Below are 12,132 nucleotides of genomic sequence, written 5' to 3'. Positions count from 1 at the left end.
GATTACTTGTTACATAATTAAATAAACCAATGTCTGTAACAATAAGGAAACTCACAGGAACTTTATCTGGATGTTTCCAATTGTAGCTGGAAAGAGTTCATCACTATTGTCATGGATTGCTGAAGCACTGTTTCCTTCTGTTGAGGAATGTAGGGTGTTTATAACATTGGTTCTCTACAGTAATGCTCAGGTGAAATGTCAAAGGCCCATTTTAACCTCCTGGGTGGATGTGAATGATACCATAACATTGTTTCAGAGAAGAGTGATTAGCTATTCCTGATATAAACACAAAATGCTGCGGAAACTCAGTAGGTCTGGTAGCAAATGTGGAGAGAGAAATAGAGTCAACATCTTGTGCTTGGAATGACTCTTCTTCAGGTACCACCATCTTCTTCCTGCACCTGTTGTATTTTGCTTTTGTTTGAGTTGTCTGGAGTCCTAGCCAATATTTATTTCTCAAACAACATCACAAAAATATAGATTATCTAGTCATTTTCCCATTGTTGTTTATAGAGGCTTCAAATTGGCAGTTTCATTTTCTTTTTCATCCATGGGATGTGGGCGATGCTGGCTGGGCCCAACATTTATTGCCCATCCCTAGTTGCCCCTTGAAAAGCTGAGGGTGACCTGCTTTCTTGAATGCTGCAGTCCATGTGCTGGAGATTGACACTCCCTCACGGAGGGAATTCCAGGATTTTGAGCCAACGACACTGAGGGAACGGTGACATCTTTCCAAGTCAGGATGGTGAGTGGCTCAGAGGTGAACCTGCAGTGGGCTGGTGTTCCAATGTATCTGCTTCCCTTGTTCTTCTGGGTGGTAGTGATCACGGGTTTGGAAGATGCTATCTGAGTATCTTTGGTGAGTTTCTGCAGTGCATCTAGTAGACAGTGCACACTGCTGCTATTGAGCATCGGTGACGGAGGGAGTGGATACTTGTGGATGTGGTGCCAATTAAGTGGACTGCTCTGTCCTGGATGGTGTCGAGCTTCTTGAGTGTTATTGGAACTGCTCCCATCCAGGCAAGTGGGGAGCAATCCATCACACTGCTGACTTGTGCTGTGTAGCTGTGGGCAGGCTTTGAGGAGTCAGGAGGTGAGTGATTTATGGTCATGTTCGCAGCCTCTGACTTACTTTCATATCCATGGTATTTATATGGTGAGATCAGTTCTATTTCTGCTCAGTGGTAACCAATAGTATGCTGATAGTGGGGGATTCCGTGATGATTATGCTATTGAACATCGAGGAATTTGGCTAAAATTCTCTTTTGTTGAAGATTATCATTGTCTGGCATTTGCAAAATGCCACGTGTCAGTCCAACTCTGGATATTGTCCAGATCTTGTTACATTTGAACATGGACTGCTTCAGTATCTGAGGAGTCGTGAACGATACTGAACATTGTGCAATCATCAGCCAACACGCCCACTTCTGACCTTATGATGGAGGGATGGTCATTGATGAAGTAGTTGAAGATGGTAGGGCCTAGGACACTCCCCTGAGGAACACCTGCAGGTTAGACCAGATATCCCAACCCAATCTAGTCCCATCTGCCAGCACCCGGCCATATCCCTCCAAACCCTTCCTATACATATACTCATCCAAATGCCTCTTAAATGTTGCAATTGTACCAGCCTCCACCACTTCCTCTGGCAGCTCATAACCATACACGTACAACACTCTACGTGAAAAAATTACCCCTTAGGTCTCTTTTATATCTTTCCCCTCTCATCCTAAACCTAGTACTCGACTCCCTGACACCAGGGAAAAGATTTTGCCTACTTACCCTATCCATGCCCCTCATAATTTTGTAAACCTCTATAAGGGACGCTCCAGGGAAAACAACTCCAGCCTGTTCAGCCTCTCCCTGTAGCTCAAATCCTCCAACCCTGGCAACATGCTTGTAAATCTTTTCTGAACCCTTTCAAGTTTCACAACATCTTTCTGAAAGGAAGGAGACCAGAATTTCACGTAATATTCCAACAGTGGCCTAACCAATGTCCTGTACAGCTGCAACTTGCCCTCCCAACTCCTGTACGCAATACTCTGACCAATAAAGGAAAGCATACTAAATGCCGCCTTCACTATTCTATCTACCTGCAACTCCACTTTCAAGGAGCTATGAACCTGCACTCCAAGGTCTCTTTGTTCAGTAACACTCCCTAGGACCTTACCATTAAGTGTATAAGTCCTGCTAAGATTTGCTTTCCCAAAATGCACCACCTTGCATTTATCTGAATTAAACTCCATCTGGTCCAGATCCTGTTGAAATCTGAGGTAACCCTCTTCGCTGTCCACTACACCTCCAATTTTGGTGTCATCTGCAAACTTACTAACTGTACCTCCTTTGCTCGCATCCAAATCATTTGTGACACTCCACTGGTCACAGGCCTCCAGTCTGAAAAACAACCCTCCATCACCACCCTCTGTCTTCTACCTTTGAGCCAGTTCTGTATCCAAATGGCTAGTTCCTCCTGTATTCCATGAGATCTAACCTTGCGAACTAGTCTCCCATGGGGACCCTTGTTGAACACCTTACTGAAGTCCATATAGATCACATCTACTGCTCTGCCCTCATCAATCCTCTTTGTTACTTCTTCCAAAGGGAACATTTTTTTAAAAATGTGAATTCCCATTAGCTATTATGCAATTCTGTGAGACAATGAGATGAATGTGTGGATAGATTAGATTAGATTCCCTACAGTATGGAAACAGGCCTTTCGGCCCAACAAGTCCACACTGACCCTCCAAAGAGTAACCCACCCAGACTCGTTTTCCTACATTTACCCCTGACTGCTGCACCTAACATTATGGGGAATTTAGCATGGCCAATTCACCCTAACCTGCACATCTTTTGGAAGGCGGGAGGAAACCAGAGCACCCGGAGGAAACCCACGCAGAAAGGGGAGAATGTGCAAACTCCACACAGACAGTCACCTGAGGCCAGAATCGAACCTGGAATGCAATGCTAACCACTGAGCCACCATGCCACCCCTAAAGAAGACCAAATGAGAAATCAATCTGGGACTACCTTTCTCACCATAAAACAGAAAGCCTTATCAATTTATGAGGATCTAAGGAAAAAAGCTGAAAATCCTACCCAAGTGCCTGTCTTCAGTGCTAGCAGTGGCTGCTTTGCTGGGTTTAAGAACCTCTACGTTTTTCATAACATAAAGGTATGTGATGAAGCTGCCAGTGCAGATGGGGAACGTGTGCTGTCATTTCCTCCCTTGGTGAAAACATTAATTGAGGAAGGCGGCCTCACCTAAGATCAAATCTTCAGTTTGGACGAGGCAGGTTTATACTGGAAGCAAATGCCATCCTGAACTTATATTTCTAAGAATGAAGCACACACTCCAGGTTTTAAAATCCAAAGGATCATCTGACTGTGTTGTTGGGTGCCAAGGCTTGTGGAGACTTAAAATTTATGCCTGTGTTGGTGTACCACTCTGTCAACCCATGGACCTTGAACGGTTACCTTAAGTGCACTCTGGCTCTTAGAAGACAATGACTCCGATGCAGAACGCAGCAGGATAGCAGTTTGTGGCATTCAGTCTTATCTGGCCCCCTATTACAGAATTACATTTTATTTTGCTCAAAAACTGCATGAATCCATGTAAAACTCTGTAAAACTATACAGAGGGTTTGTCAGTCTGGGATACAGACAGACTTCACACGTATTGTTTAGAAAGCTGAGCTACTTTGAGGATGTATTTTAACCCCTTCCCCGGCGACTTTTTTTGGAGAAAACGTTTCATTTTCAGACGAACTTTTGTGTTGCTTTATTTTATAGTATTTTTAATGCTTGCACTCTCATCTGATGTATCCAAGCTTCTAACAGAAGGTTCATACTCATTGTCATCTTCTGAGCTCAACATCTGGGCGTAATTTGTAAAAAAAAACAGAAAAAACCGAATGACAGTGTGAGTCCAAAAGCAGTGCGTCGACGCTTTTTGCAATGCCTGAGGCGGAAGAGACACAGCTACCAGACGTATGAGTCACCGAGTATACTCGTTTCTAACTGAGAAGGGCCCAGAAATGCTGAGAATAGACGTATAAACTCGTCTGTGGCTGTTTTTGAAATTATATGTTTCGGACGAGTTTACTCGTCGCACTCTGAAAAAGACACATTGGGTGAGGACAAGTGAACTCGCCTTTGCCGGTAAGGGGTTAAAAGAAGTTGGAGGATTAAGAACAGAAACCAACATATCCCATTCTCAAAGATGAATGTTTTAATCTAAGATTGTTTACTGTATCTCCATGACACTGGACTCCTTTGGCTATAAACTCTGTGAGCATGATCTTAACCTCCACAGCTACCTGAGGATGGGGCAGCGCTCTGAAAGCTAGTGCTTCCAAATAAACCTGTTGGAGTGTAACCTGGTGTTGTGTTATTTTTAACTTTGTGAAAGTGAGGACTGCAGACGCTGGAGATCAGAGCCGAGAGTATGGTAATGGCAAAGCATAGCAGGTCAGGCAGCATCTGAGGAGCAGGGGAGTCGCTGTTTGTGCAAAAGCCCTTCATTAGGAATGAGGCTTGTGGGCCGAGGGGTTGTTGAGGTAAATGGGGGTGGGGGGGGGGGAGGGGGGAGCTGTGAGGAAAGTAGCTGAGAGTGTGATAGGTGGAGAGAGGTGGGGATAAAGGTGATGGGTCAGAGAAGAGGGTGGAGCGGATTGGTGGGAAGGAACTGGCAGGTAGGACAGCTCATGAGAGCGGGCCAAGTTGGAAGGTTGGATTTGGGACAAGGTGAAGGGAGAGGAAGTGAGGAAACTGGTGAAATCCACATTGATGCCATGGGAGTGAAGGTTCCCAAGGTAGAAGGTGAGGTGTTCTTCCTCCAGGCATCAGGTGGTTAGTGAGTGGCAATGGAGGAGGCCCAGGACCTGCAGGTCTTTGGCGGAGCTGGAGGGGGAGTTGAAGGCCACGGGGCAGTGGGGTTGGTTGGTGAGGGTGTCCTGGAGATATTCTCTGAAGTGCTCTGCGAGTAGGCAGTCTGTCTCCCCAATAGAGAGGAGACCGCATCAGGAGCAATGGATACAGTAAATGACATGTGTGGATGTGCAGGTGACACTCTGATAGATGCTGAAGGCTCCTTTGGGGCATTGGATAGAGGTGAGGGGGGAGGTGGGGGGGGGGGAGGGGTGGATGCAGGTTTTGCAATTCCTGCGGTGGCAGGTGAAAGGGCCAGGAGTGGAGGGTGGGTTGGTGGGGAGGGGAGCATGGACCTGTTGAGGGAGTTGCAGGGGGAATGGTCTTTACAGAAAGCGGATAGGGGCGGGGAGGGAAATATATCTGTGGTGGTGGGGTCTGTTTGGAGGTGGCAGAAATGGCGGAGGATGATGCGATGTATACGGAGGTTGGTGGAATGGAAGGTGAGGACCAGGGGTTCTGTCCTTGTTACGGTTGGAGGGTGGGGTTTGAGGGCAGAGGCGCGGGAAGTGGATGAGATGCGCTGGAAGGTGTCCTCAACCAAGTGGGAGGGGAAATTGTGGTCTTTAAAGCAGGAGGCCATCTGGTATGTTCTGTGGTGGAACTGGTCCTCCTGGGAGCAGATACGGCGGAGGCGGAGGAATTGGGAACTTTGTCCATCCCAGTCCAACACCAGCACCTCCAAGTCCTGGCCCTCTATGAACAGCTTCTTCATGAAAGTGTGAGAGTTGGAGTAATGATTCAAGATGTGCATAAGCATAAGGGGCAAGAAGGTGACCAAAAGAAAATGGCCGACATATGAATTTGACTAACTTAGCTATAGCAGCAGAAGTGGTAAACAAGTTGCAGCTGGACCACAAGGTCAGACAGATAACAAACCAGACAATGGGCGACCTTACACATAGCAAAAACAAGTCCAGACAGCAAAACCACAAGGCCGAAAACGAACCTCGTGACTGATAACGAGGGAGAAACAACTTGAGGTGGACAATGGGCGGTTGTCAGCTGCCTGGGAAGATTGTAAACACTTGAGGGGGAAATGTGTCCAGCTGCACTTGCAAGATTGGGGTAAACAAGTAATGGAAAAGTACCGGTTGCTCGAGATTGAGAATCACCTGACTCAACAGGGGGTGGAGTTTAAGGGTATATCAGGGGATGCTTTGTAACGATCAGGGTCCCTTTCTTTGAGGGGTACCCAACTCTGCAGACTTGCTAATTGCTAATAAACTTTGTTTTCCTGAATTTGTCTTGAGCTGACTTTTTACGTCTAACAAAAGAACAAAGGTGGCAAAAACTAGAAACCCTTTTTCAAGTCAAGCCGCAAGAAACAGTCGGAGGACAATGAGCCACAGCCATTCCACTTCTGGACTAAATATTTCCTTTTGTTGTAACCCTGCACCCAGAACTGCGCCTGAATGTAACGATGATGCTGATGATGGCTCTCTGCCCGTTTTAATACAGTACTGTAACTCTGCAAACTCAGAAGCCTCTTCATGTGTCAAATTGACTGTATTATTACATTAAAATACAGGACATGATTTCAAAATTTACCTAGACTGTGCTGATGTTTGCATTCGGCTAACTAGTGTTGTTGTTTCAATTTTTACTGGTCTTTTTGGTGGTTCGCCCCAACCCTGTTTTTCCAATCTGCCCCGTTATTTCTATTGCACAATTGTCTATTACACGAGATCCCATAGGAACGCAACTACCACGTTACAGCAGAACAGACTCTGTACCTGCCTTTGGCCCATATCCCCTAAAACCTCTGCTTAAAAAAAAATCTGTCTCATTTAAATCTCAGGAGCAAGATTATTTCTTGTTATTTTCTGAATTGTTACCCGATCATCACCACAAAGTTACTCAAAGCTGCACATCAATAGCAAGTGTCAAAAGTAAAAAGGTTTTAACGCACACATTTCAATTACTTTGCACATATCAAGACCAGCATGGTCCCACAATATGGACAGGAAAATACACTTATCAATGCTTCTGAATGCAAGAAATGGTGCAAAATGAGGTGATCCTATAGCATCCTCTAGTGGCTACAGAAAGCCAGCTTAAAAATCAACTCAAAGAACAAAGAACATCACAGCGCAGGAACAGCCCCATCAGCCCTCCAAGCCTGCGCCAATCCAGATCCTCTATCTAAACCTATCACCTATCTTCTAAGGATTCCTTTGCTCTCTGCCCATTCATGTATCTGAAAATGTGTTGCTGGAAAAGCGCAGCAGGTCAGGCAGCATCCAAGGAGCAGGAGAATTGACGTTTCGGGCATGAGCCCTTCTTCAGGATCTCCAGCATCTGCAGTCCTCACTTTCTCCATTCATGTATCTGTCTAGATACATCTTCAATGATGCTATCGCTCCCACTCATACCACCTCCACCGGCAATGTGTTCCAGGCCCCCACCACCCTCTGCGTGAAGAACTTTCCACGCATATCTCCCCTAAACCTTGCCCCTCTTGTCTTGAATCCTGAGTAATTGAGTCCCCCACTCCGGGGAAAAGTTTCTTGGCTATCCACCCTGTCTACACCTCTCATGATTTGGAGACACCGGTGTTGGACTGGGGTGTACATAGTTAAAAATCACACAACACCAGACTATAGTCCAAACAGTTTATTTGGAAGCACTCTGAAAGCTAGTGCTTCAAAATAAACCTATTGGACTATAACCTGGTGTTGCGTGATTGTTAACTTTACACCTCTCAGAATTTTGCAGGCCTCAATCAGGTTCCCCCCCACCCCCAACCTCCATCTTTCTAATGAAAATAATCCTAATCTACTCAACCTCTCTTTGTAGCTAACACCCTACATACCAGGCAACATCCTGGTGAATCTCCTCTACACTGTCTCCAAAGTATCCACATCCTTTTGGTAATGTGGTGACCAGAACTGTATGCAATATTCCCAATGTGGCCAAACCAAAGTCTTATATAACTGTAACAACTCTTGTACTCAATACCCCGTCCAATGAAGGAAAGCATGCAGTATGCCTTCTTGATCACTCGATTGATCCGCGTTGCCATCTTCAGAGTACAATGGACCTGAACACCCAGATCTCTCTGTACATCAATTTTCCCCAGGACTTTTCCGTTTTCACCTCTCTCATTTGTTTTTTTAGCACAGAGTTATATTATTTTAATTAAATGGAATTAACGAGTTCACACCAAAAGGGCTGAATTTCAAGTTGTCTTGAGTCTAAAAAAAAGAATTTTCTTTTATTACCTACAATGCACAAATGGTGATAAAAACATTCTACTGAAGATACAGACAAACCAGGTAATGAATTTAAAAAGAAGCAAGTGTCTATGACAGACAGGAAGTCTCAGACTTCCACAGTATTCAGATTTTTTTTATATGTCTCTAGAGTCTTTGAGATGTTAGATTTTAAACCAGTTACATGTGCAGCAGGTGGTGTATTTGTAGGTCACAAACTCGGAGTGAATGGTTGCTGTCCACTTATTTTCTCAGATCATCCCTGTCTCCATTCGAACGATCATCAGCTTTTTCAGAAAAGTTCCGTGCATTCACTCAATTCTACCTTCACAATGTCTCATCCTCATACCCAAAACAAGCTGACAACTCACCTCACTTACTATTTAAGATGTTCCTTAAAATCATGTCTTCTGCTATTTGGAGTTTTCCTCTAAGCCACTCAAGATGAAACCACTCAACGATTATACATAACAGCACTTCTGCTTCCAAATCCATGACCACTACAAACCAGGAGGACAAGGGCAGTGGATAACATAGGAACCCTACCCTCTATAAGTTCCCCTCCAAGCCACTCACCATCCCACTTTGGAAATATATTGCCAATTCTTCGGCGCCACTGGGTCAAAATCCTAGGATTCCCTCACTAATGTTGCAGATGTCCCTAGACTAACGTTGCAGGTGTCCCTAGTCTAACATTGCAGGGATCCCTCGATTAACGTTGCCCCTGTTCGTAGACGAACATTGCGGGTGTCCCTAGACTAATGTTGTGGGTGTCCCTGGACTAACGCTTCAGGGGTTCCCTAGATTAACGTTGTGGATATCTCTAATGTTGCGGGTGTCCCTAGACTAACGTTGCGGGGGGTCCCTAGACTAACATTGCAGGGGGTCCCTAGACTAACATTGCAGGTGTCTCTAACGTTGAAGGGGGTTCCTAGACTCACATTGTGGGTGTCCCTAGACTAACATTGCGGGGGTCCCTAGACTAACATTACAGGTGTCCCTGACTAATGTTGTGGGGGTCCCTAGACTAACATTGTGGGTGCCCCTGACTAATGTTGCAGGGGTCCCTAGACCTACACACAATGCAGTGGCTCACGAGGCAGCTCAGCATCAACCATTCAAGAGCATTTTAGGATGGGCCATAAATGTTGACCCAGTCAACAATGCTGTCATCCCATGGAACTTTTAAAATGAAAGTTCTACCTAAGCCAGCAGAGAGAGCTGTGAAAGGTGTGTATGAAATGAGGGTGACGCCTGCTCAATTAATAAGAGAGCACAGATAGAGTCTTTTAATGATAAGAAGCTGTTTCATTCAGTTCGGTTCAGTTGTAGTCAATCAGGGATCTGTCCTTACTCTTCCTGTCTACCATTGGTGCATTGGAAGGATTTATACATCGGTAATCATGGCCACATCCATGGTCCCCAAGCCCATCAAGATGAGAGATGGACCTTAATGTTCCCACTGACTGTACCACATGACTGCTAACCTCAAGTGGAAACTTGCTTGATTACACTGTGGTCATTAATGATTCCACATTGCTGTATTCCTTTTGCCAGATTTTTCAAGAAATATCATTCATGGGATGTTGGCCTCACAAAGCGTGCCAAGCCAGCGTTTATTGCCCATCCTTATTTGCCCAGAGGGGCAGTTAAGCATCAACCACATTGCTGTGGGTCTGGAGTCACATGTAGGCCAGACTGGGTAAGGATGACTAAAGGACATTAGTGATCCAGATGGGCTTTTAGGACATGGTCATCATGAGACTTTTAATTCCAGATTTGTATTGAATTGATGGGAATTTGAACCCATTTGAATTCTGAATGTTCTGAAGAAGGGCCTGGTATGACCCTTCAGGTTAACTCTGAACCAAAGTTAATTCTGTTCCTCTCTCCATGGATGCTGCTTAAATCGGTTATGTTTCTCCAGAATTCTCTGTATTTGTTTCCCAAGAAAGTACCGAGGGTGTAATAAGCCAGCAACAATACCCCTCTCCATCATCGCATTTGCTCCAGAGGGCATCGTTAGTTTAGGGTCACACCAATTCTAATCATAACTGCACCCTTTATATGTCAGCTTGCTATGTCCCCATGACTGGTAAGGATCATATAGGGGCACAGTGGAAAATGTGCAGTTCAAAGTAACATATTCAAAGGCTGCGGGTCAGATATTTGTTGCAGGATTCTGCTAGGTAGCGTTACCTTGATATTAGTCCCTCAGGTTCATACACCTTTGCAGCCTGGGCATCTGGTTGTGGAGGGAATAACCATCCTGCTGTTCATACACTATCAAGGATTCTTTCTGGTAGAACACCTTGGTGCATCAGCGAAGGGAACCCTGCCTTAAAGTCAGTGCCTGTTCCAACATCTCAACACCATCATTCACTGATCTGAAAGTATTATCCCCACTGGTGATCAATGGGAATTCTTCAAGTAGCTTCCTTTCACATTGTCATATTTCCTTTATAGCTCATTATTGGAAACTTTAAATGAAAAATTAATGTATTATAGCCTGCACTGGAAATCTCATGACCACATTCCTTCACTATATCAATATAAAACCAGGATGTTGCCTGGTATGGTAGGAAGATCGTATGAGGAAAGGCTGAGGCACTTGTGGCTGTTTTCATTGGAGAAAAGAAGGTTTAGGGGTGACTTGATAGAGGTGTACAAGATGATTAGGGGTTTAGATAGGGTTGACCATGAGAACCTTTTTCCATGTATGGAGTCAGCTATTACGAGGGGGCATAGCTTTAAATTAAGGGGAGGGAGGTATAGGACAGATGTTAAGGGTAGATTCTTTACTCAGCGAGTCGTGAGTTCACGGAATGCCCTGCCAGTAGCAGTGGTGGACTCTCCCTCTTTATGGGCATTTAAACGGGCATTGGATAGACATATGGAGGAAAGTGGGCTAGTGTAGGTTAGGTGGGCTTGGATCGGTGCAACATCGAGGGCCAAAGGGCCTGTACTGCGCTGTATTTTTCTAATTCTAATTCTAATAAAACATTACGTTAATTAACTAAAAATATTTATCATGTAAAACTCTCTACTTCACTCTCTTGTAACACTGAGCTATCTTGATTCATTATGAATTTTGTAATCCAAGCACAGAATGCAACTTGGAAATTTAAGATCTAATTTCTATTACTTCTATAAAAAGAAACCACACCCATTTCTGTTCCAGTCTCGGTTGCAAAATCTTGTCTGTCACTTGAGTGGAGGCAGAGGAGGGATCCAACTATGTATAATTGCTGCTGCAGCCCTTTGAATCACAGCAGTAAGAAATCTCTTCTCTAATTTACCAGCTGCAGCCGACAGCTTATTAGACAGACGGACTTGGGGTAAGTAAAACCAGAAAAAGATGCAGAGGCAAAGCCATATTTGCAATGCTAGATGCCTGGCTTGTAGTTTAGAGCGATGTCAACAGTGTGGGTTCAATTCCAGCACCAGCTGAGCTGACCATGAAGGACCTTCGTTCTCACCTGTGTGGTACCCCTCAGGATAAAACATCATCAGGTTAGCTCAATCTAATGAAAGAACAGCCCTAAGATTTGGGAGGACTATGGTAATTTACTCTTACTTTTGCACTCAATGTCTGCCACTCCCTCACAGACATGCTTCTGTCATCACTGCAAGTTTATATTCACAACGGTTAGATTATGGAGTTAATCACTAGCAAATCTTTTAGTCGCTTAAAAGTATTGTTTTTAAAAAATAGGTAATTTCGCCATTGGTTAAGTTTTTTTCCATCACTGCTGTTGCTAATGCAGCACCATGTCCACATGGACACGGTGTTTCCTGGATCTATCAGGTCATGGTATTTGAGGAATGAAAATACCCCCAGCCAAAAAGCAGCAAATTGAAAAACAAGAATCACCTGGAAAAAACATTGAGTTACATTCCAGCAATTTCTGCTCTTTCACTTTTGAGAAGTCACTCAAAGTGTTTTGGAATAACGGCAATTGCTGAGTACATGTGATTTTGGTGATTTCAC

This window comes from Hemiscyllium ocellatum, chromosome 23 (genome assembly GCF_020745735.1).
Source record: "Hemiscyllium ocellatum isolate sHemOce1 chromosome 23, sHemOce1.pat.X.cur, whole genome shotgun sequence".
In the NCBI taxonomy this organism is placed as follows: domain Eukaryota; kingdom Metazoa; phylum Chordata; class Chondrichthyes; order Orectolobiformes; family Hemiscylliidae; genus Hemiscyllium; species Hemiscyllium ocellatum.
The sequence above is the reverse complement of the archived record's forward strand: the minus strand, read 5'-3'. Positions refer to the sequence as shown.